The 23650-nt window shown below is 38.4% G+C and overlaps 1 protein-coding gene across 1 annotated transcript in view; it reads left to right on the top strand.

Moving 5' to 3' along the window:
* LOC127422472 (ADAMTS-like protein 3) overlaps window positions 1-23650 on the top strand; it is a 309781-nt gene that overhangs the window by 11028 nt on the left and 275103 nt on the right. The gene's annotated exons all lie outside the window — the stretch shown is intronic.

The following is a 23650-nucleotide window of genomic DNA, read 5'->3' as shown; positions in this document are numbered from 1 at the left end:
GCAGGCAGACAGCACACTGAAGGTAAAGTCATTAAACAGGGAGCAAGAGAGCATCCTATAGCATTTCTATGCAGCTAACATCTGACCAAAAGTTCAGTTTCAGGCTGAATATGATGTTTTTTTATTTTATTTATTTTTATTTTAACATGACTGGATGATGCTGGCCATTACTTTGAATCAGAATTATTTATGCTAATTTCTGATTGGTAAAATACTAAAACATTGGCTGTCACTTACGTTTGACAGTGTAAAGAGAGAAAATTTAGATTGCTCAAATTTAGTTGCCAAAGTAGAAAAAAACATTGCAACATAAAGGCCAAATCAAGTCAAATCATTTTTATTTATATAGTTTTTTATTTGTGCTTTTCAAAATACACATTGTTCCAAAGCAGCTTTACAGAAAATCAGCTTCAATGTCTGTAACATCCAACCCGATCACATGAAAAGTCGTATATATAAGTCCAGTGAACTTCTCCATACACATACTGTGTGTATATATATATATATATATATATATATTACACACAGTATATATGTTATATTCTGCACTGCAGGGCTATATATACTGTATATACTGAATAAAGGGTGGCACCATGGCTCAGTGGGAAGCACTGTCACCTCACAGGTCCTGGGTTCGAGTTCCAGCTCAACTGGGTCTTTCTGTGTGGAGTTTGCATGTTCTTCCTGTATTCGCATGGGTTTCCTCCAGTTTCCCCCACAGTCCAAAAGACATGCAGGTTAAGTTAATTGGAGACTCTAAATTGCCCATAGGTGTGAGTGAGAGTGTGAATTTGTATGTGTGTGTGTGTTGCCCAGTGATGGACTGGCCACCTGTCCTGGGTGTTTCCCTGCCTTTGGCCCGAGACAGCTGGGATCGGCTCCATCACTACCTGCGATCCTACATAGGACAAGTGGCTATAGAAGATGGATAGATATACTGTATACTGTGCAAAAGTGTTAGGCACATTATATTTTTCATACAACATTAGTCTAAAAATGGTTATTTTGTAACCGTTATTCTGCTTTTAGTTTATCAGTAGGAAATATCAATTTCAGATTTCAACTCTCCCTTTGCAAATAGAATTGAATAGAAGAACAAGGAGCCCAACAACAAATGGTATGGCCCCCACAGAGCCCAGATCTCAACATCGAGTCAGTCTGGGTTTACATTAAGAGACAGAAGCAACCAAGCCTAAATAGAAGAACTGTGGCAAAGTCTCCAAGAAGCTTGGAACAACCTATCTGCCACCAACCAAGAAAACTGTGTCCAGGCATTATTTTTGAGGACATCCTCACTATTCAAATTTTTTCCCAAGACCCTAAAAATTTTGCAAAGTACTGTATATACATGTATATGTCATTGCTTTCGGTTGGACCACTGATATTCAGTACAAACGGCACAATTGCAAGTGCGATATTGCTTTCATAGAACAGTTCTGCAAACAATAAGTTCATATCAGTGGGGCAGGTCATAATAGACTTTGAATGAAATTATTTCAGACAACACAACAGAAAGGATGTCAGAAAGGGGTTCTAGATTTAAAGGATAAATCATAAATAACAAATCTTATTTTCAAAAGGTTAAAATATACCCTCTGCTCACTTTACTGAAGCAGTAACAAAAACATGCATGTTTGAAATAGGTATGCTTTGAATTGAACCAAGAGGTCAGTTTGTGGTGCTTCTATCAGTCCCATGTCTTTTCGTCATACAAATCCAGAGGTCAGAGTTCACCAAACTTGAACTTCAATCTGCAGCAGAATGTGGAATTTCTTCACATGAGCTGGGTTTCCGGTCTTCCATGGGAGTGGTTCGAGCGAGAAGTGTAGTGTGACTTATATTAACACATTATGGTCAGGATTTTTTTTTTTTTACATTTTTGCTCTGCTAACAAAAATAGTTCAAATATTTGCATGTTGGCAAGCAACACTGAGAGTGACAGACTCTCTGTCAGGCCGTGAACACAGACAAGCAGAGTGATACAAACTGTCATGAGTGTGGACTGAGCACAAGTGCAAGATGTCAAATAGAAGTTAGTTCATTGAACAAATCTTTCAAGATAATGTGACAACACATGAATAGCATCCAGATGACAATAAGTGAAATAGGCTTTCACAAGATGGGTGCACTGGTAAATATCAGTCAGTTTATAATCCAGCATAGACTTGAGTTAGGAAGTCATGAGAAACAGTTCATATTAAGATCCCAAAGTCTGAGTGTCCAAAGCAAGCAAAGTTCAAAGTATTAGACAATCCAATAGGTAAGCCACAAGAACATAATCCAAACTGACGCAAGCTTGGAGACAAAACTCATGACTGAGCACAGAACTCAGGATGAGCGCTGTTTAAATTGTCAAACCAATCTTCAGCAATGGTTTGCAGGTGAGTTCTCCACTAATTGCAGGGAACATAGGAGAACCAGCACGTAAAGAGTCATCTAGTGGCGACTGCTGGAACTCCACCAAGTGTGACAGAAACAGTGAAGTGTCCCAGTGCATTTATAGTGAATATCAGTACTTTTGGAATGCCAATCATGACCAATCAGATTAGAGGCCTGGAATTAACTGTTGTTTTGTAACAGGTTGAAAAAACGTATGTTTTTTTTCTTGTCGGAACCTCAGCATTTCACAGCCTGTTTAATGTACCAGCAGATACATCATGGGTCATAACTAAAGCATCTTGTGTAGTTGGTAGTGGTCAGCTGCATTACTATTGCTCAAACTTAGAACTTTGTGAACAAACCAATAATGATAACAATAACCCTAAAATTGGAACAAACCCCTAACCCTAACTTCTGTACAAAACTCATCCTGCACTTTTTTATTTATTTATTTATTTTTTGCTACATATATTAATGATACCTCAAATCGTGATCTGACTAACAATTTTCACCTGGCAGATGATTAGACAGATAAATAAATAATTAATCAGACTTACATTGGAAGAGGGGACCTGAACCAAAGGGAACAGAATGCCATAGAGACTTGGGGTGGGCTCTTTTGACTTTTGCCAGAAAACAACTACCTAACAACCACCCAGAACACCATAACAACAATGTCCTTAAAACCAAACAGAACACCTTAGCACCTGCTTAGCAACTTGCATACACCACTAACGTTTTTCTCTTCCTGATTTATATACCCACCCAGAGCCAAAAATACAGGTCTGTTTTAATGACAGTTTTACAGATAAAGCCTTAAATCAAAGCAACACATAAACATGTTACTCTAAGACAGTCTTACCCCCGAGTGTAGTGCAATCATTCTGAAATAAATCAGTGAATCCCCCATGCTGATTTGTGACTTTACCCACATTTAGTTAGCAGCAGGTATTGTTGCATAGAGGCATAAAGTAGCACTGATTTGCAAAGAATGCAAAGTACTGTAACACATTTTCATTCAAAAGTTCACCAACCTAGAAAAGTTGAAAACTTTGGATCGTGAAATATGGATTTGGATTTTGATCGTGGAAAATGGCCGTTACATATCAGAATGGAGGTGGTTGGAGGGATGGGGTTGAAAAGTAAGAGGGATTAGAAAGTTATAGAAAGTTTTTTTTTTTTTTACAACCAATTGGTGCAAACAACCAGGAACATGCATTAAAGGGATAATTCACTCAAAAATAAAATCATGTAATTTACTTATTCTAATGTCTTTCCAAACCTGTATCATGATTTCTTCTTCATGTAACACAAAATAGATGTTAAGCAGAATGTTAACACAATGTTCATGTAATTCACTTTCATTGTATGGATAAAGAATATTCTTCAAAAAATCTCTTGTGTCCCACAGACGAAAGTCATACTGGTTTGGAACAACATGATTGTGAGTAAATAATGACAGAATGTTCATGTTTGGGTAACAGAACCCTTTAATAAAACAAAAAGGAGCAAATTTGATTTTAGGTTGACTTTATATGGTGCAAAATCAGGTAAACTAAAGATAAAAAGAGCTCTTATCTATATCTATATAATTCTCTCAATCTCTGGTTAAACTAAAAGGCTCATTCATACACTGTTACTCTGTGGCCATTCACTCAGGCAAGCTGTAAACAAACACACTCCTTTTTGCACCCGCTGCACTGCTAATCATTTGGATGAGACCCTCTTTCTCTTTGACAAGCAAATAGGCTCTTGGCACATATTTCACGGAACTATTAATGGGTCTAGTCAAGCAGGAATATTGCAGCTTTTGATAGAGAGGGTGGCATTGTGCTTTATTTATTTTACAGGCCTTAAGGGTATAAGACCAAAAGTCTTCTGACGTCATCATTTTAAATTTAAGCCTTTGTAAACTCAGCCAGTCATTGTGGCTAAGGTTTTATGTTTTGCACCATTTCACAAATCTTTATCTGCTGAAAGGACTGTGATATTGCGTCTGCTGAAATGTTTGACTGCTGCCACCTGATTCTTTTCAGCATAAAGATATGAGAACTGATTTAGGACCAACTTTTCCCCATTTATATGCACACATAACACACTGAGCAGCACAGTCTACTCTGGTGAACAGCACACAGTTACATTTACCATTTGGGTTATTCCTACTATGCAGTACTTTTAATTCCCCATCCAATTTGTTGTAATATGTGGAATAAAATATAAACTCACATCATCAGGTGAATTAAAGGTGCTGTAAGATTTTTTTTAACGAAAAGACACACAGTAAACGTGCCTCTTGCCTGACAGATATCACTGAAATAGGTGCAATGAAACATCAAATATATCACATTAAAAAAAATGAATAAGAAGACATTTAGGCACTTTCTGCTTGTCAGTTATTCTGTGCATTATGCCTATATTAGAGGTAGACCGATAGTGATTTACTGATACCAATAACTAAGGTGGTGGAAAAGGCTGATAACCGATTAATCGGCCGAAAGTCTTAAAAATTGATTTATAGTATGAAAAAAAAAAATCTTAATCTTTACTTACAATGATGGGCATGGATATAGGTGCTACAAGATCCCAAAATGAATAAAATCCCTGATGCAGTTCATTGTGCAACTAAAATCCCCAAAACAACCAGAAAAAAATAAGGATTTGGTGCATAATGAGGGATTTTTAACAATAAACAAGCCCGAAACCCTCAATTGACTCTTATTTTGAAAATGTAAAATTTTTTATTATTATTCACAAGATATGCAGTTGGAAACACAATAATAATAATTAAAAAAAAAACAATTGCAACTGTTGGCATAGGTTTTTGCCGTTAACCGATAGTTCCAAAAAGCAACTATCGGCACAGATTAATCGGTAAAAAAAGTCTGACAGTTTTATCTAAACATATGTATTTTTCTTCATTTTGTAAAAAGTAATAATAAAGTTTAAGTCTGGTATACCCTTTCATTTCTTTTCTTTTTTTAAAGTGATTAAGTTCTAAAAGTTCTACATAACAGGAATTCGATATTTATATTTATCTTCTTATGAAAACATCTGACGCTAAAGTGCTCTGCATATGAAGTTGACCTGTAGTATGCTCATATGCACCGCCACACTTATTATTTCAGTCATGTGGAATGCTTACCCAGCAGTGAGGCACTTCCTGAATGAGGCTTGCTTTGTAAATAGTGTAAGCTGTGTGCTTTTCCACCTTTGCTATTTGCTATTCTCAGTAAGTATTTAAATCTCCGCACTGAAACACATCAAGTGACTTTTGGGTTTGCATATGGCTGATATCCAGCAACAATTCACCTCAGTGTTTGTTAGCTTCTGCTATCTAATAAAAAGCTTCTACATTTAATAATCAAAATATATTTAGATATTGGAGGAGAGGATCGTGACTATTAAGATTGATGGGGAATCATGTATATTATATTATTAAATAAAATAAGTCCTGCTCCTGACTCAGGGCCTTGTGTCATGATGCAAACACGAAGATTCACTTTTGTGTTCTGTATTTTTAGTGCCCAGCTGATCCTGTTGAGGTTTGATGATTTACATTTACATTTATGCTCTTAGCAGATGCTTTCTTGCCAAATGGACTTGCAATTGAGTGCACATATCGCATATGTTGTTGTTATGAGGACAGGTAGCTAAGAGTAGACATTGCATGCTAAGCTAGGCTTCAGAAACCAAGGAGAAAACCAAGATGACAAAACATGAAATGGAAGAAAAAAATACAAGAAACCCACAGTGATAAATTGCAGATCAGGCCAATGCTGTGGAGAGTAATATGAAATTCACTTTCTTTAAGACCCCATGAAATCAAAATCAAAGTTTTGTGGCATTTAGTTCATGTCTGTTAGATTTGAAGTCATTAAAATGGGATTTCAGAGGTGGGGGAACCTGAACCCTTTTCTTTGAATTAAATGTAAATAAATACAAATTATAAAAGAGTGAAGGAGCATTTGTAAAGAAGCATTTTCGTTAGTGGACTCTGACTTCTGCAACCCATGTATTTGCTAGAGGAAAAAAATCTGTAGATGATCAACCAAAAATGAAGTACACAGATATACGGATAAATAGGCTATAACCTATTTAATCTATATAACCTATTTAAATAGCACAAAGTCCCGTGATTTGTCACGAACAGTCCTGGTTTAAAACCTGCTCGCATATACAAACTGAATGAAGCAAGAAAAACTGCTACTGCATATCAGCCAAAACATTTGGTTTTGATCCGTGTGATGGTCGGATGGCGAGGGGGAGAACCAGCACGGAATTCTTCCCACTTGGAGCACTGGTTGCATATGAATTTGTGTTCAAACTGCAACAGAAATGGCAAGCGGAGCGCATTTGTGCCGCACCTCTTTAAAACAGTGTTGCACTAGGTGAACATAGTGGACCAGGTTTCCGACACAGAATAGATGGAAGCATAATGTTTATGTAATGAAATTAAAAGAACTTTAAAGGTGTTTTCGAGCAAGCTCCCTTGGTAAATTGAGACGGAATGCATAAAAAACCTGAAACAGAATGAAGGGACAAACAAACCGGCAAAATTATTATTATTATTATTTTTTTGTGAAACTGGAGGGGCCGGAATGCCGCTTCAGACTGTTCTGCCCCAATGTTATTGTACTCTAAAAACAATGACAACATTTAATTTCAGCAGATATACTGTAGGCATTTACATTTTTCTCTCTCTATCTCTCTTCCAGGAAAACGAGCAAAAAGTACTGATGACTCACACTGCACTCGCTCATTTTGACCAATCAAATGCTCTTAAGAACGAAAATGTCCCTCCGCCTAATACCACCTGCCTCTGACAAGTGATAACAAGTAGCACAAGCCCTTTGATATGTCACGCCTCAACTCCATATTTCAGTAAGAAAATACATCAACACAGGAGAGAAAACTGTGCTCCTCAAACCTATTCACAGGACATTCGTGTTCCTGGTATTTTTATGCCTATTTATCAGTGCACATTATTCCAATGACAGTAATTTCTTTCTAATATTTCATCAAAATGTAATGCTACGCCTGACGTCACCAATACTTCTTACTTTTTAAAATCCTCTTGTTCAACCACCTGTTTCATGTTGACTGAATGAAGTAGGAAGATACTAGTCTATAAATAAGATACAATAAAATGTATGGGTAAAATAGAGTACATTATATAGTAATAAGAGGGCATATATCTTGTGCCTCTCAAGCCCCCACTCTGCTTTTTATTTTGGGTGGTATGGACAAGTGTGATTTATGGATGTAAGGACCATTAAATGCTTAACAGTAAATCCTGCGCTTCCTGCTGAGCCAAGGCCGGACTTTTCCCACAGGCAGAGGCAGTGGAAGTGGGTTTTGAGATCTTTTAGGGAGGACGGGGACTTTTTTTTGTTGGTATTAGAGGTGGAGGAGGTAGGGTTAAGAGTTAGCTGAGGTGGAGTGGTGTTAAGGTGACTTGTTAAGGGGTGTGATTAGAAACAGAAGAGCTTGGATTAGAGTCAAATGTAGCAGGGTTAGTGCTTTTAGGGGAGGGTGATAAGAACTGTTAAGAACTGCTAAATTTTAGGGAGGTTAAGAGCAGAGAGTCTGCTAGTTGCAGACTCTTTCAAATGGAAATATTCTAACATGATTAATGGTGAAATAATGCAAATATACATTTTAGATTTGTATATTAACTTTAAGCGGCATCAAATGTTTAAAATTGCGCAAATGGGTGCACCTGTAGCACTTTGCTTTCATAAACCAAGAGAACCCAGAGATATTCTATACTGAGATAACAACCTCCAAGTAGGAGAGAGTGTAACGGTCAACTAGTGTGTCGTGACAGTAAGTCAGCATTTGCGGATACCATACAAATGAATGAGGAGAGCAGTAAACTGACACCTACATGTCACAAAAGTGTCTTCTCTTATACAACAAAAACATTTTCATATTAAACTCCACACATAGTTCACTCCAAAAGGATTGTTTAGTGTAAAGCACGTTGAAGATTAGCGGACAGGCAGTCAATCCATTAAGTGATGAGCTGTTTCATAGGGGTGCAAATCACCAGTTTCATCATGATACGATCTTGTATTGATTCTCTTAGCGAGCGATCCGATGTTTACAATACCTCAAAAAAATTCTGTTACAGTTTACTGTGCTAAATGTTAGAAAGGGTTTTGATGTGAAGATGTGAAAAGTCTTGTAATTGATGTTGGTGCTGCAGGACAGGCATTTTTCTTTCCCTCGACAGTCAGCGCTGTTCAGAATATCGTGGCTCTTTAGGCGTTTGACATGGTTGAATTGCTCCAAAGTGATTTAAATGCGAAAATTCTCATGTAGAATTCAAATGTGTCGCATGCTCCACCATATTAAGGGAAGACCCATTTAATCGCGCATGTGAGCTGCTCTGCACTAATATGTCACCGGAGCTCGCAGCCCTGTTGACACACATGCACACGGATAGACCAGAGCGCAACTTCAATCATGTCAATCACTCCACGCATCTTTGTGTCCCACATGAGAAGCATATTTAGTGCTTGTAAAGCGAGATGAATATCATAAGGTTGCTGTATCGCATAACGGAAATGCGTACGGACGTGGCTGGCATTAGAGCGTTAAAATAAAGGTGCAAAAAAAACATCTTTACGCGTTGTATCGATGACATCGCATCGTTGGTTAATTGATCGATGCTTCGATCCAGATCAATGGAACGTTACACCCCTACTGTTTCCTCACAAAAGCAGTGTGCCGCCCATAGATTGTCTATGGGATGGCCGTGTTATGATTTTTGTTTCTAACCTTGTTGGCTACCCTTGGTAGAATGGCTCTGTGTAAACCGCTCTGAGACAGCTGAAAACAGCGTATTTGCGTGAGAACACAGAACAACGCATCACTCCTTAAGCATTTTGCTCAGCTCTCCGTCTGGGGCCCCTCCGATGTCTGGGGCCCCATGCAATTACGTGGTTTGTGTGGTGGTTAACACCACTACTGAATGTTAGATGGAGGTTTTAAGGAGTAAAACGTACCTTACTAACCTAAAATGTTAACATAAACCTAACCAATAGTGTCCTAAAAGTAAGAAAAAGTTGAGAAAAACAGACATCCTTACCCTAAAACAACACCTAAACCTAACCAATAGTGTCCTAAAAGCAAATGCGACATGAAAAGCACATTTTCTGAAGCAACCACTGCTGCGTAAGTGTGGAATAAGTGTGTAAATGTTGATGGGTCTGTAATACAATTGTGACAATGTATCATTTTACAAATGATGCATTACAGTAAAAGTTTCGATATCGTAACATAGCAGTGTGCGAGTAAAACAGTCCCTCCAGGATTTTGCGATCGCAAGAATTCTTGCAAATTCAACCGCCGCATTTATAATTTCCAAAAATTTTCCACAAAAAACATAAGTCTGAGGGATTCCCATTGCTTTCCTTCATGTTTGACAGCAGCAAAACAAATACTTGAAAAGCTTGAAGCAGTCACAACATATCCAAATGCACAGCTGCTGTTGTATCATCTCCATAGTAACAGTGTAAGCGTCTCTGCCTCGTCTCCTCAATGTTGTCCATTCACTATCAAAATCCTTGACTGTACTTTCGCGGGACTGCAAACAGCACACATTTATCACAGCTAGCATTTAATCACAAAAACATGTGCTGGTTCCCCGAAGGCGACCCCATGTGATATCTTCCACATCAGATACTCTGTTTGGAGACAGCGTTTCCTTTCCTCTACACCAAAGCAGACAAAGAGCTGCTCAGAGATTCTAAGGCTCTGTGTGCGATCCAAATAGATGCGTAAAGCTCACACCTGACACAGCAACGCCAAGGCTGGGTCTGCCTCCTCCTGGGGCAGCGCTTGCAGGTTCACCACCTGATCCCTAAAAGGGGTCGTGGGAACCTTGGGAGTCTCAGGATTACGTGAGAGTAACCCGGACCGAACTCCAGGCACGATTCGCCAACAGAGAATGCCTGCAAGTACCCTACCCTTTTGATCAGAGGGGGAGAAGCCGCTGAAATGCACCATAGAATCCAGCAGATGAGGTGAATGAACTTTGTGGATGAATTCAGCTTCAATGAATAGAACCTCTCTGCTCCGAAGAGAAAATCTGAATGAGTGGTTGCATACCAGCTCCTTTTATACCCATATGTCCGGGGTAGTGGCATGCAAATTCCACTCGCCAATTCCCATTGGCCTTTTTTCAAAAAAGCAGAGGTGTTTGGGGCTCCCAAGAGTGACCCCTAGTGTTACTACATCGACACAACGTCGAGTGAGTGACAGATAGGGAACTAATAGATTTAAACAAGCATACTTTTCGTATACAACAGTTTCTTATCTGAGACTTAGTAAAAAACATCCTAAGTTTTATATGTGGCCCAATGGAAGATTCTGTTTTATGGGCAGTAAGCGCCCTCTTGAGGAGGGCACCTTTGAATTTGAGCGACTGTGCCAGGTAAGGATAAGGTGCAAGATTTTAAAATGTTAGTATAACTGCACAGACAACTGATTGGCATCCCAGATTAAGAAGTTAGTGGTGGCCAGTTGGGCTGCATGATATCTATATTTTTTTGTTTTGCAAATTAACATGCGGTATGATTTTAATGCATTCATCCGTAAAGTGTATAAAGATACAGGGAGCAGAAAATATCAGGCACGTGTCTAGTATGTGTGTTTCTAGGACGACACAGGCATGTGTGAGAGAGTCGAGCAAGCCGCTCATCAAAATTGAGTCGGTCTATGTCAGTGAAAGGACGTTTGCATTTTTAACTAATATGTAATATTTTCTGCACACAATGTATAGCATACAATTAGCCAATACATGTTTTGTTTTGCACATTGGAGAAAAAACATCAGAGTAGATAGGAAAAGCATGTTTTGTCTATAAAATAGAGGGATAGAAAATGAGACTTTTTATAGGAGGAAATACTGTGCCTTTAGACACTACTTTCTCGCATTCGTAATATCAACATTTTAAATAATGTGCTCCTTGCAATACGTCCAAACCAACTTTAAAACCAAACCTATGTCCTTGGTTCTCACAACTGATTTCAGTACAGTTTGCCATTAGCATGTTGCTAAGCTAATGACACATTACTATACTAAGCAAGAACACATAGCACACACAAGTATTGGCTAAATAGTACATTTATAACAAGATTAAACTATTTTTATTAATAATTTGGTACTGAATGAAAATAGGCCTATAGGCCACTTATAATCGACATTTCATCTTGGATGGATTTTTTCACTGAAAAAAGCTGACACTGCATGAAAAGGTGGCTTAAAGCGGGTACTGTATCTTATAAATTATTATAGTCATGTCGATTATGCATGAAATTAGCATGATTATTAGCATAATTATGCTGCCTACATTTTTGAACAACCTTCACTATGGGAATGCAAAAAAAAAAAAAAAAAAAAGTCTGAGCATTAACATTGCAATGCAGTTTACTAGAGTACCAAGAGAAACCAAGAAATATTCTATACTATGCTTCAAAGTTCTTTGATCAGGTACACAAATATAATACAAACAGCTGTTAGCAGATCCTCGCGTTGGTCCAGCTCCTGTCCTCAAGGTCAGCCAGATACCTCTCAGAATTCCTCAGCAGGATTTTCTCTTAAAATTTCCCCGACCTCTACATACACAGCTCAAGGGATGGTCATTAATGTTGTGGGTAACGAGTTATTGTCCTATAACTTCTTTTAACTGGTTTTGTAGAATCTAAGCGGAGTACATAAACCATCAGTCAGCATCTCAAGCTGCGTTATTGTTTGTTTGTGGACACAATGGCTCACTATGGGATTAAATAAAATAAAAATGTTCAAATACTTAAAGTTTAACTCGGTCTACAAATGGGTTATTCCCAGATCCTAAAATGAATTGATCTGGAAACTAATGTATTTTTTTGGATTTGTTGCTAAACATGTTTAGTCCCTCCCATACTCGTGTACTGTGGTTAACACATCTGCTAAGACTTTTAGGCTGTTGGTGACCAGCTCATGACATCAAGTGCCTCTTCTTAATTGTTTTAGGAAGCAATTGTTTAATGTAAGTTTGTCTTAAGTATGTAAGTTTATGTTTGTTTAGACATGTAAGTGGGTTTGTGTGGCAACTGCTGAGCTTTACCTTAGCTACCCAGAAACACTTGGTGTGCTGTGAGCACATTTGTCACATGTGTCATGTTGATAAAAGTGTTACTTTGATATACTCCATCCTCTTGATCCCTTGCTTACTGAAGTGCCTTTAGAAGATAACAACAACTCTAGATCAACAGACATCTGGACAAACCAAAAAAGGACAATCTTATTGGAAGACGGATGACAGTGATGACGAACTGGGGATGTCTGGCACAGAAATATTTAAGGAAATATGTTTGTTCTCTTTTTAAATTAAATTTTATCATTTTGCATGAAAGAATGAAAAGAATATTCCAGATTCAATACAAGTTAAGCTCACTCAACAGCATTTGTGGCATATTGCTGATTACCACAAAACATAATCATAAAAGGACTCGTCCCTCCTTTTCTTAAAAAACAAAAAACAAAGATCGAGGTAACAGTGAGGCACTTACAGTGTAAGTGAATGGGGCAAATTTTTGGAGGTGTTTAAAGACGGAAATGTGAAACTTATTTTATAATTGAAATCATTTACATTAAAAATAAAATGTGTGTATTATTTAAGCTGAGTTGTTTAAATCGTTTTTACTGTGGTTTTGGGGTTTTGAGGTTTATGGCATTACGTTGTCATGCTAACGAAGTTGTAAAATTGGATATAAATTTCCACAGAAAATGTTAGTAAGCAATTTTATCACACTAAATTCATGTTATCACACATATTATTTATGCCTTGTGGCTATACTTGTAAAACAGTATTTTAATGTTTACGGATTGGCCCCATTGACTTCTTATGTAGCGTGTTACTGTAACCCAGATTTTTGCTTTATTAAAGAAAAGGAGGGACCAGCCTCAATTAATTTTGTGGTAGTCAACTTTATACCACAAATGCTGTTGATTGAACTTGTTTTAAACCCGGAATATGCCTTTAATAGTTAGGGCCTGAAAGATGGATGGCAGTTTCTCATGTCAGTTATTTGAGGACTACAGAAACAAGGTGCTATTTAAGCTGCTTGACCTCTTAGTGAGGGTAGACCTGCTTTCATAATGAGATCAAAAATCTGGCACCATCTTCTAACACCTGCATTTGCTTGACAGCCTGAGGGGTAATACCCACAGAACTGTCCAGCACCAGAGGCTAATGAAAACACACAATGAACATAATTACTTTGTACTCTGGATATTTTAGCCCTGAAGTTTGTTTCTCATTTGAGGGGCTCTCATTGAAGTTTTGTCAATAGATTGTTTTTCCACTGTATTCACAACTTCAGTTTGTATTGCAGAAAATTTCATCGCATTGCATTCCGTGAGTTATTGTGGACTAAATTGTAAATAAATTGTGCATAGTGTTTAACTAATAGCTATCACAGCTGTCATAGAATTGTGGCACTTGGAATTAGGGCTGAACGATTTGGACAAAAAATCTAATTGTGATTATTTTTAAGAATATTGTAATTGCGATTTGAACTGCGACATGATAGACATAAAAAAATAAAAAATAGTTAGTGATTCCTTTTAACCAAAATTAAACCATGTTTTGCCAATGTATATGTTATTATTATTTAGTAGTTATTTATTTCTTTTATTTGGGGGGGGTGGGATTTTTCCCCTTTTTCTCCCAATTTGGAATGCCCAATTCCCAATGCGCTCTAAGTCCTCGTGGTCGCATAGTGATTTGCCTCAGTCCGGGCAAATCCCAGTTGCCTCCGCGTCTGAGACAGTCAACCCGTGCATCTTATCACGTGGCTTGTTGAGCGCGTTGCTACGGAGACATAGCGCGTGTGGAGGCTTCACGCCATCCACCGCGGCAACCATGCTCAGTTCACCATGCGCCCCACCGAGAACAAACCACATTATAGCGACCACAAGGAGGTTACCCCATGTGACTCTACCCTCCCTAGCAACCGGGCCAATTTGGTTGCTTAGGAGACCTGGCTGGAGTCACTCAGCATGCCCTAGGATTCGAACTAGCGAACTCCAGGGGTGGTAGCCAGCGTATTTTACCACTGAGCTACCCAGGCCCCTAGTAGTTATTTATTTCTTTTATAATTTCTTAACTTGCAAGTGGCATTGCTATGCAGTCCGGTTAAACCCTCAAGCCTTTATTTTGGTATAAGCTTTTATTTTGAAAGAGTTTCTGTTGTTTGTAAATGGTTTGACAACAGCCTTTTAATGCAGTGAAATGCTCTCATCTCTGTTTTCTGTCCACAAAAACCCAGAGTCATTGGGTTATTTAAATTTGTAGAGTAAATTGTAGCGGCCAAACATAGATGTATGTGAAATTACGCAAATGGTCAATTAAAGTAAATCTGGGGTGCTTTAAATATAATGCGCTCAGAGCACTTTAGCACACCGAACCAAACTCAGAGCACAGAGCACCCATTAGCTCTGTTAATCCCTGCATATCAACCACCTCTGGTACAAGAAAAATCCAAGAACATCAAAGTATGGCCAGAGGGAGCAAGCTCATCCCTGCAGGGCTGTTTTGATCACACTGACACTAAAATATGTTCAAAGAGGCTGCTACAGGCTGCGATTACTCATATAAATATGCATTATGTATCACTAGCTACATCAGCAGGTGGGTAAATGAGGCTGATGTCACCAAAATTATCTGGCTCTGGTTGAATACGGACTCTACTCTCTAGGAACAGAGGGTAGACAACCTCTCAACTGGCATCATAAAACCCAAGGCCTCCTACAGTGTGCGAATATAATAATACTTTAATACCAACAGTATGTACAGTATACAGTATGTGGAAGGGCATCCAATGTGTCTTCAACTACAAGCTGAATTGCCACCTCGACTGCAGACATATTACTTTCCTCCCAAATGCACATAGTAACATAAATGCAACATATCAGGGTATGTAAAGAATGTAAAGGCCTACCTAACATCTATTGATGTGCCATTTCTTAAGACTCCTCTTGGCAGCCATAGGCTGAATATTACCATAGATGAGGTGAGCAGAAACCGTAAGAAGGTGAATCTTTGCAAAGTTTCTTCTGGTATGCCTAGCCACATGATCAGAGAAGGTAGTTTACTGAAGCTGTCTTTGTAGACATATTCAACATCTTCGTCATTTATGCGGTTTCACAGGCCACAGCCATCCTAAAAATGACCACATCCATCCCAATTCCAAAGAAGACACCTGTATCACCTGTATAAATATGTGAACTTGCTTCAGAATATTTCCTTTTTGTGTCCCCCACAAGAGCGAAAATCATTTGAGTTTAGAACATGAGGGTGAATACAATACCATTTTTGGGTGAAGTTTTCCTTTTAGCTCAGCATTTAAGACAATCAAAGCCCAATACCCTGGTGAACCATCTTTGCCTGAACCAAGTACCACTCTCAGAATCAGACCTCATGTGTTAAGGATCCAGAGTCGCTCAAATTTGTGTTCTGAGTCTAAGATTGTTGTTCCTGCACCGGATATCAACCTGGTCCTTACTAGAGCTCCTCCCCCAGGGGGAGCCTACAAGGTTATCTCAAAAGGTGTATCAAGCAACAGGGAGACCAGTCGCTGTTCTGTTTGAGTGGAAGTCAAAGGAGGAGATGCCTTTGTATGCTTTTGTGCGTAAACAGCTAATCTTCAGAAAAATTGACTGTCACATCATTTTTCTTTTACTTCTTTGGCATGGCATTCATTTTGAAAAGAACTATATTTAGAAAAAATGTTCTTTTATCCACCTTTTTCCTGCACACAGAATCACCCCAGATTCGTACCAGAAGCCTTTTTTTAGTTTTAGGGTTTCCAGAGTTTTCACTTGCATCAGTGTTTGATCTTAGCTGATAATGGGTTGTTTTGCAAATTACATTTTTAAAAATGGCCAAAAAAAGCATGTGGATCCATAGTGCCGATACTTTACAGAGCTGCGATTACAGCGCCTTACCTGTAAAAGTTGACATGAAGTGGCTGGATGACATGAAACTATGGCCCGAGGTTAGTTATGTTTATCTCATTGACTACTTCAAGTTGTTATGATAGCCAAAAACTGCACAAGTTGAAGCCTGAACTAATTTTTACTCCAACTGACACTTAAAATTATTGTCATTTTCCATCTGGATCGCTTGTTTTGGTAGTTTTTACATTGCTTCTAATGGACACTGCAATCAGAAAACAGACCTGCAGCAATTAGAATCATCGTGGTAAACTACACATTTATTTCTGTGATCTCTGCCAAAAGTGACTGACTTTAGTAAAACTCTGAAAGAGATTATATGATTGGCTTTCATGGTGTACATGATCCAAGTCAAAGTCTTTCTAGCAAGTCAGTACACTGTCGGCCATCTTTGGAATGCTCTCGGGAGGCTATTTCTAGTCATGACAGCTTTTATCTACTTGAATGGGGAAAAACCGAAATCTCAAAAATGGTTGGTCAAGATTACGATCAAAGAACATATTTCAAATCAGCAGTAAAATTTGACAATACTGGAATCATAAATTGTACTTCTTTACCTCTTATTATGCTAAAAACGCAATATTACCAGCTTGAATAGCTAATGCGCATGCACATTCTCGAGTTGATTGACAAGAGATGTCTGTATCTAAAAGGTGATTGGCTCTTTTTCCTGTAAGGTGGGACTTCCTTTTTACATCCATTGACCGTTGGGAGCTAGAGCTCCTTAGTTGGGCATTCCACTTTCTCCCATTCATTTTAATAGAAGTGGCCCATCTCTGCTAAATAGTCTCTGTACAATTTAAGAGTTGTTGATGATACACTTTCTCTGATGATACAAACGTAGAGGTTACCAACTCTTCCTTATACAGCAAGAAAATCTGGACACATCCTTTTGACAAAGGTGTCTATACTAAGGGTAAATGTTGAATCTTTATTGTCCAATTGACTTCAGAGCTATGGAATGCTAGAGTGACCAGATTTTAACCTGGCCCTGTTTTAACAAAGTACACTGTGACAGGTCTCAGGTCAGTCTCAAGGAAAATGAGAAAGCGTGAACCAGCTCACACTCTTTAGCGACGTTTATTACAGGTCGCTTTCCAGCGCACACACCAACACAAAACACTTTGTCGCTCAATAATAAACAAAAAAGTAATTCTCCTCTTTAACATAGACAGGGTCGTCTCGGGACTCTGGCTCCACTCTCTCTCCCACTGTGGCTCTGACTGCTCCTTTATCTCCCTCCAGCTCTCACTGTAACACAAAACAGGTGTCAGATATTATTTCCCCAGGTGTCAATCCTTACCACTCTTGTCTCCCGAACTCGCTCTCCATTCACAAACCGGTGCTTGACCACGCCCCCACCACCACACACACTTACCGGAAGTTCTGATCCAGGATTAGGTCTTCCTCAGACTATACAGGTCCTTGGCACTGAGTGTTACAAGTCAAAAGCTTATCTAGGGTTAGTTTGGTCTGAGAAAAGTTTCTGGCCTGGTTCCATTTGATTGAGCATATTCGCTTTGACAGAATCATGACATTGCGCCAGCCAAAGTCTTTCACTTCAAATCTTTAAAATTAGAACTCATGGCGCACCTGTGGACTTAGTCCTTTACTTATTTGTCTCTCTTGCCTTGCTGAGACAATGTATGTATAGTTCCCTAATAGAGTGCCTGATGAAACATCTTTTGGCACATAAAACGAAGCACACCTCTGCCTGGTCTTGTAAATGCCAGTGGAAGTGAGCAAAGCTTTTTGTAATGAGCTTGTATGTGAACTGAATGAAACTCAGTACAGTTACTCAAACGCTTTTTGATATTAAAGTTAATCCAAAACCAGGGAAAATGACTGAAAGAGTTATACTGATGCAGTGGCAGCCATCTAAGTAGTTCCACATAAGAAAATTTCACTTTTAAGATTTTTAATTGTTTATAAAAAGCCATGTTGGTGCTTGTAATGTTTCTTCTGAAGTGGAAATTGAAGGCCCCCAACCATTAAACAAATTATTTTCTTTTGGCACTTAAAAAGATCATACAGTTGCAATCGAAATTATTCAGCGCCCCCCCAAGACAGTAAGGATTTACAAAGGTAAGCTTTTCTGATGACACAGAATTTTTAAACTTTACATCTATATCAGCTGAGTGACACATTCAGAGTCATAGTGTGAATATATAACCTAATATTTCTAAATAGCAGGATTTTGTTTTTTAAATACAGCCATGTCATAATTATTCAACCCCTATTGCATGTAGCTGTTTCTTAAATATGTAAGGCTACACAAGTAATTGTTTTAAAACCAAATTAAGTCATCAATCTGCAATGGCACTTATTTAAGTTTTAAAATTTAAGTTTAGCGTTGTAAGCAAAAATGTATTTCTATGCAAAAAATGCAATTAAAAATAAGCTGTCTCAAAAGCTAAAAGAGGAGATTATTTCATTACACAAGAAAGGTCATGGCTAAAAGTACATTTCCAAGGCACTTCAATTTCCAATAGACAAAGTTGGCAGCGCCATTCATAAATTTTTTAAATATGGTACAATAGCAAACTTCTTGGGGTGTGGAAGAAAGCAAAACTTCACCAAGGGAAATGTTGACTTGAATATCCTAGAAGTAATTAGGAAAGACCTGTGGAGTCCTGGAAGAAGGTTTTATAGACGTATGACACTAAACTGAAAATGAGTTTTAGACCCTTGGGTCAGCAGTACGTCTGGAGTAAGATGACAAGGTGATGACAAGAACGACCCCATCCCCACAGTCAAGCACGGAGGTGGGTCAGTCCTGTTATTGGGGTGTTTTGCGGCTGCAGGAAATGGCTATCCTGACTATGTGACTGACACCATGGATTCTTTCAGGTATCAGGCCATTTTGGCATGGCATGTGATGCCTTCAGTGTGTAAATTGAAGCTCGGTGACCACTGGACTTTCCAGCAAGACAATAACACCAAGGATACATCCAAGTTGTCCAAAATCTGGTTCAGGGATAGGTCGTGGAATGTCCTTAAATGGCCCTTTCAGTCCATCATTAAAATCCCATTGCAAACCTTTGTTGGGATTTCAAGGAAGCAGTGGCAGCACAGAAACCAAAGAATGTCAATGAGCTGGAAGCTTTTGCTCATGAGAAACGTGTAAAAATTCTAATAGAGAGGTGTCCAAAGACTGAGAACACTTACCTGAAACATTTATTTGCTGTTATTAAGGATAACGTATGCTCCACAAATGATTGACTTTGGGGGTTGAATATTTTTGACATGACATTTGTAGGGCTTTACTAGTTGTTTAGATCAGTGGTACTATCAGAAATAATTGGTAATTATTTTTTTAGTTATTAATTAATATTTAAATTAATTAATTGAATCTAACTCATTAAAACCTCATATGGGGCTCCAGTAAATGTAGTGCACTACGTTTAGGAGCGGGTTTGGTTATTAGCAATAATTAATAATTATCAAAGATAATTATTAATTATTAAAATCAATAGAACATTGATGAAAATAAATGTTAGCTTTTTTTAATCCTTTAAATCAACAATTATCAAAGATAGTCACTAATCATTAACATCGATGAAACATTAATTAAAATTAACACTAGCTTATTGATCATTCAAATTCAACAATCATCAAAGATAATTATCAATTATCAAAAATCAATAGAATATTAATAAGGATTAATATTGATGGGGCACCACCCTGGAATCAGGGACTAATAACCAGATAGTATAACAGTCTCAATATTAGATTGTTTTGTTAGGAAAATCGACATCTGAAGAATATCGATTTTCAGGAAAAAAACAACGAATGAAGGCTTGAATCAGAGCACTGACATCCCGTCAGCATGACACAGGTGTATGCAAAACAAACCAAAACACTTCTCTTTGTAATATAACAAAGTTTATTTATGCAGTAATATCAATTAATAATTAATACAAATGCAGTCAATAAACTTCCGACTTACAACTACAAACTAAACAGTGATATGATTAGATATGGAAATCAAAATAATACTATAACACATGAGGGTGTGTGTGAGTGAGAGCGAGTGTGTGTGTGTGTGTGTGTGTGTGTGTGTGTGTGTGGTTAGTACGAGAGAGAGAGAGAGAATTAAGTGACGGCCCCAAAGCCGGTTTCGCGATTGTGGGAGAGAAAGCAGCTGTTAGTTTATCACTCAGAGACGCGGTGGACGGCTCGTAAACCATTTGTCTTTGATTCTTTAATGGATAAACTCAGTTTGCCGGTCTCACCCGTGATGGCGGAAATGCACAACAGTCCAATGTGGTTGGACTACAATACAGCAAATCAAATTCGTGATAATTAATATCCTGAGTATTAGCAATTAGCGGACATGGCGGTCCGTAAACTGTACATGCAATAACCTTGATACACAAGAATAACACACTATAATATTCTATCTCTGCCCAGATGTAAACCTGTTAGTTGAATCATATGAGGACGTAGAATGTGTGTTCATCCGTCCATTAACTCTGACACTCCGCTGATTCTCGGCGGGCTGGCGGAGAAATCAGCGACGTCGACTTGATTGAAGATGGAAGAGAAATCTTTTATCTCTTCACTTCTGCAGGCAAACGGATGAAGATGCGAATTGCTCAGTGGTCTCCTTCGGATCCGTTAGAGTGTTCGGTGGAACACAGAGTAATCTCAACTCGTCCAGCGAGATGGAGATTGTATGGCCACAGTTTCAAGTCGGACATTACTTCCTTGTGCCACGAGGCTACACCTGAGAGCAGTGATGAGCTGCGTCTACGCATGGCGAGCAAAGTTGCTGGAAGCAAATCCCAGAAGCATTTCAGAGGTATTTCTACTCCTGATGATATCATGGTTGAGGTGCGTTCTGTCGTGTGCCTCATCCAACAGGAGTTGAGAGTTTGATCCTTTAGTGAGCAAGGCTTCATGGGATTTGTAGTCTGTTTTGGACTCCCTTTGTTTGATTTGGCGTGGTTTTTAATCAGTAAGATTTATGACTTGTTATGTGGGGGCCTGAGTTAGGTTTTATGATTGTGTTAGGCCTGCCTTTGTTTTCTATCTGAATACATGAGGCCCAACACATTTGTGGAGAGAATTAGTTATTTTTTATTTTAAAATTTGGGTAAACTGAACTCTTTGTTCTCAAAATCACTGAAATGTGTATTAAAAACTTTGACTGTTTAATGAGGTTTTAGTTGATGTGTTTTAATTCACATCACCAGAATGTATTGCTGGTCAGGGGGGTTGAATAATTTTGATTGCAACTGTAAATCAGACTGTGAACATCTTCACAGAGCTTAATACGGCTCTGAGAACCTCACCGCGGTTTCTATTCTCTGTAACGAAATGAATGTTATTCCTGTTACCCATATAAAATACATTATTTTTGCTCTGTCAGGGCAGTTTCCTGTAAAGTGGGGTACAATGTCGTCTCTAAGAGCCCTCTTGTTTCTACTGTTTCTGTTGGTGAGAGATGGTTAGGCTGCTGTCTTTGATCTGCTTGACTCGTTCCTTTGCTCACACATACAGCAAGGAGTTTGTTATCCTAAGTCTGTATGGGCCTCGCAAGGTACTTTGGGGCTTCATGGGGAATTTACAGGAGAAGATGCCCCCTGCTAACATAGTCGGCACCTGAAGTATCTCTCTGTGTGTAAGACAGATGGTGGGGTTTACAGGGGTCCAGAGGGACAGGAAATGTGATGGCCTGGACTTGTGTAGGCTGGTAGCCATCTGGATTTACGTGTGTGTGGGCATATTGCTGACATTTAACAAAAAAACACACACAGACACATTTCACATGCACACACACTGTGATTTTGCCATCTTTAACTACTGTATAATAGAGGAGGCCACCATCTTTATCTCAACACACCATAGATTGTTAACCATTCAAGACTGAATTGAGAAGTCCTTCTAAACTCCAATTCAGTTTCTACATTTGAATTGAGTTTGAATTGAAGAAGCAGGATTGCAGAATTAAATTGAGGATGCAGAATTGTATTTTGAATTTGAATTTAAGAATTTAACTGAATTAAGATAGATTGAAAGAAATTAATATATTTGCTCTAAGTGTAGTTTTTAATAATACATTTCATTTTACTGTTTGAACAACCAACAAACAAGTTATCGTACACACAACATATAAGGTATTTCTATCACGAGTATGAAATGCTACACAAATTGTACACACTGTAGATACAGTATAATATATATATAGTAATATCAGAATGAGAGGACATTTTCAAAAATTTGGCCCTCACAAATGTAGTGAAACAGACACACACACACACATACACACACACACACACACACACACACAAACTTGTTTTTATATCATTGTGGGGACTTTCCATAGATTTCCATGCATTTTATGGATTTTATATAGATCTAATGAGAATTTCTATCCCCTAACACTACCCCTAAACCTAACCCTCACAGAACCCTTTTTGCATTTTTACATTTTCAAAAAAACATCGTTTAGTATGTTTAATAATCCATTTCCCTCGTGGGGACCGCTGGCTGGGCCCCACAAGGTAGGTGATCTCTGGTTTTACTATCCTTGTGGGGACATTTGGTCCCCACAATGTAGTATAAACATGTACACACACACACACACACACACACACACACAGAGAGATACCACCAGGCTGTTAATTCAAGCTTGTCAGTGAGAGACCGTGTTACTGATGAAAGCATGCTGGGCTGGTCCTCTCACTGTGTGCTTAACTCTGCTGCTCTATAGGGCATAAGTGCTCCTAAAAGCTTGTAGCGGCTACCAACATCACTGAAAAACAGACTTTTGATTCCATGTATGTTTTGTTTTAAAGCTTCAAACACCTGTAGACCTAAGTTGCCTATTTTGTGAGAATGGAGAAAAAAGCTGGTTTACTTTGCTGTGATTTTATAGCCTCCTTAACTTCCATTAATTGTTTATAACTGTGTTGCCACTCTTTTACTCAGATTGCCGTCAGTACGGGCATTTGCACAGTAAACACATGGTACTTGAAATCTGCCTGAATGATTCAGGATTTGGTGCATGTGCTGCAGCTAATCTTCCTCAATAAGCCAGGAATTGTAGCAGAATTGTAGGCTCTGCGTAGTGGCCAACACGTTGGTTTGCATTTATAGTTCTGCGTTGATGTGTCTGCGTCATTCTGTGAGTACACAGCCAAAATGCTAACTACTGTATATGTTTCGTAAATAAACAGATGCAATGCAATCAAGTGTAATTTCTGGATTCAAAAGTATTTATCAAATTATTGTAGTATCAAAATTTAGTTCAAAATAT

Source organism: Myxocyprinus asiaticus, chromosome 1, assembly GCF_019703515.2.
Source record: "Myxocyprinus asiaticus isolate MX2 ecotype Aquarium Trade chromosome 1, UBuf_Myxa_2, whole genome shotgun sequence".
In the NCBI taxonomy this organism is placed as follows: Eukaryota; Metazoa; Chordata; class Actinopteri; order Cypriniformes; family Catostomidae; genus Myxocyprinus; species Myxocyprinus asiaticus.
This window is presented reverse-complemented; position numbering and strand designations above follow the sequence as displayed.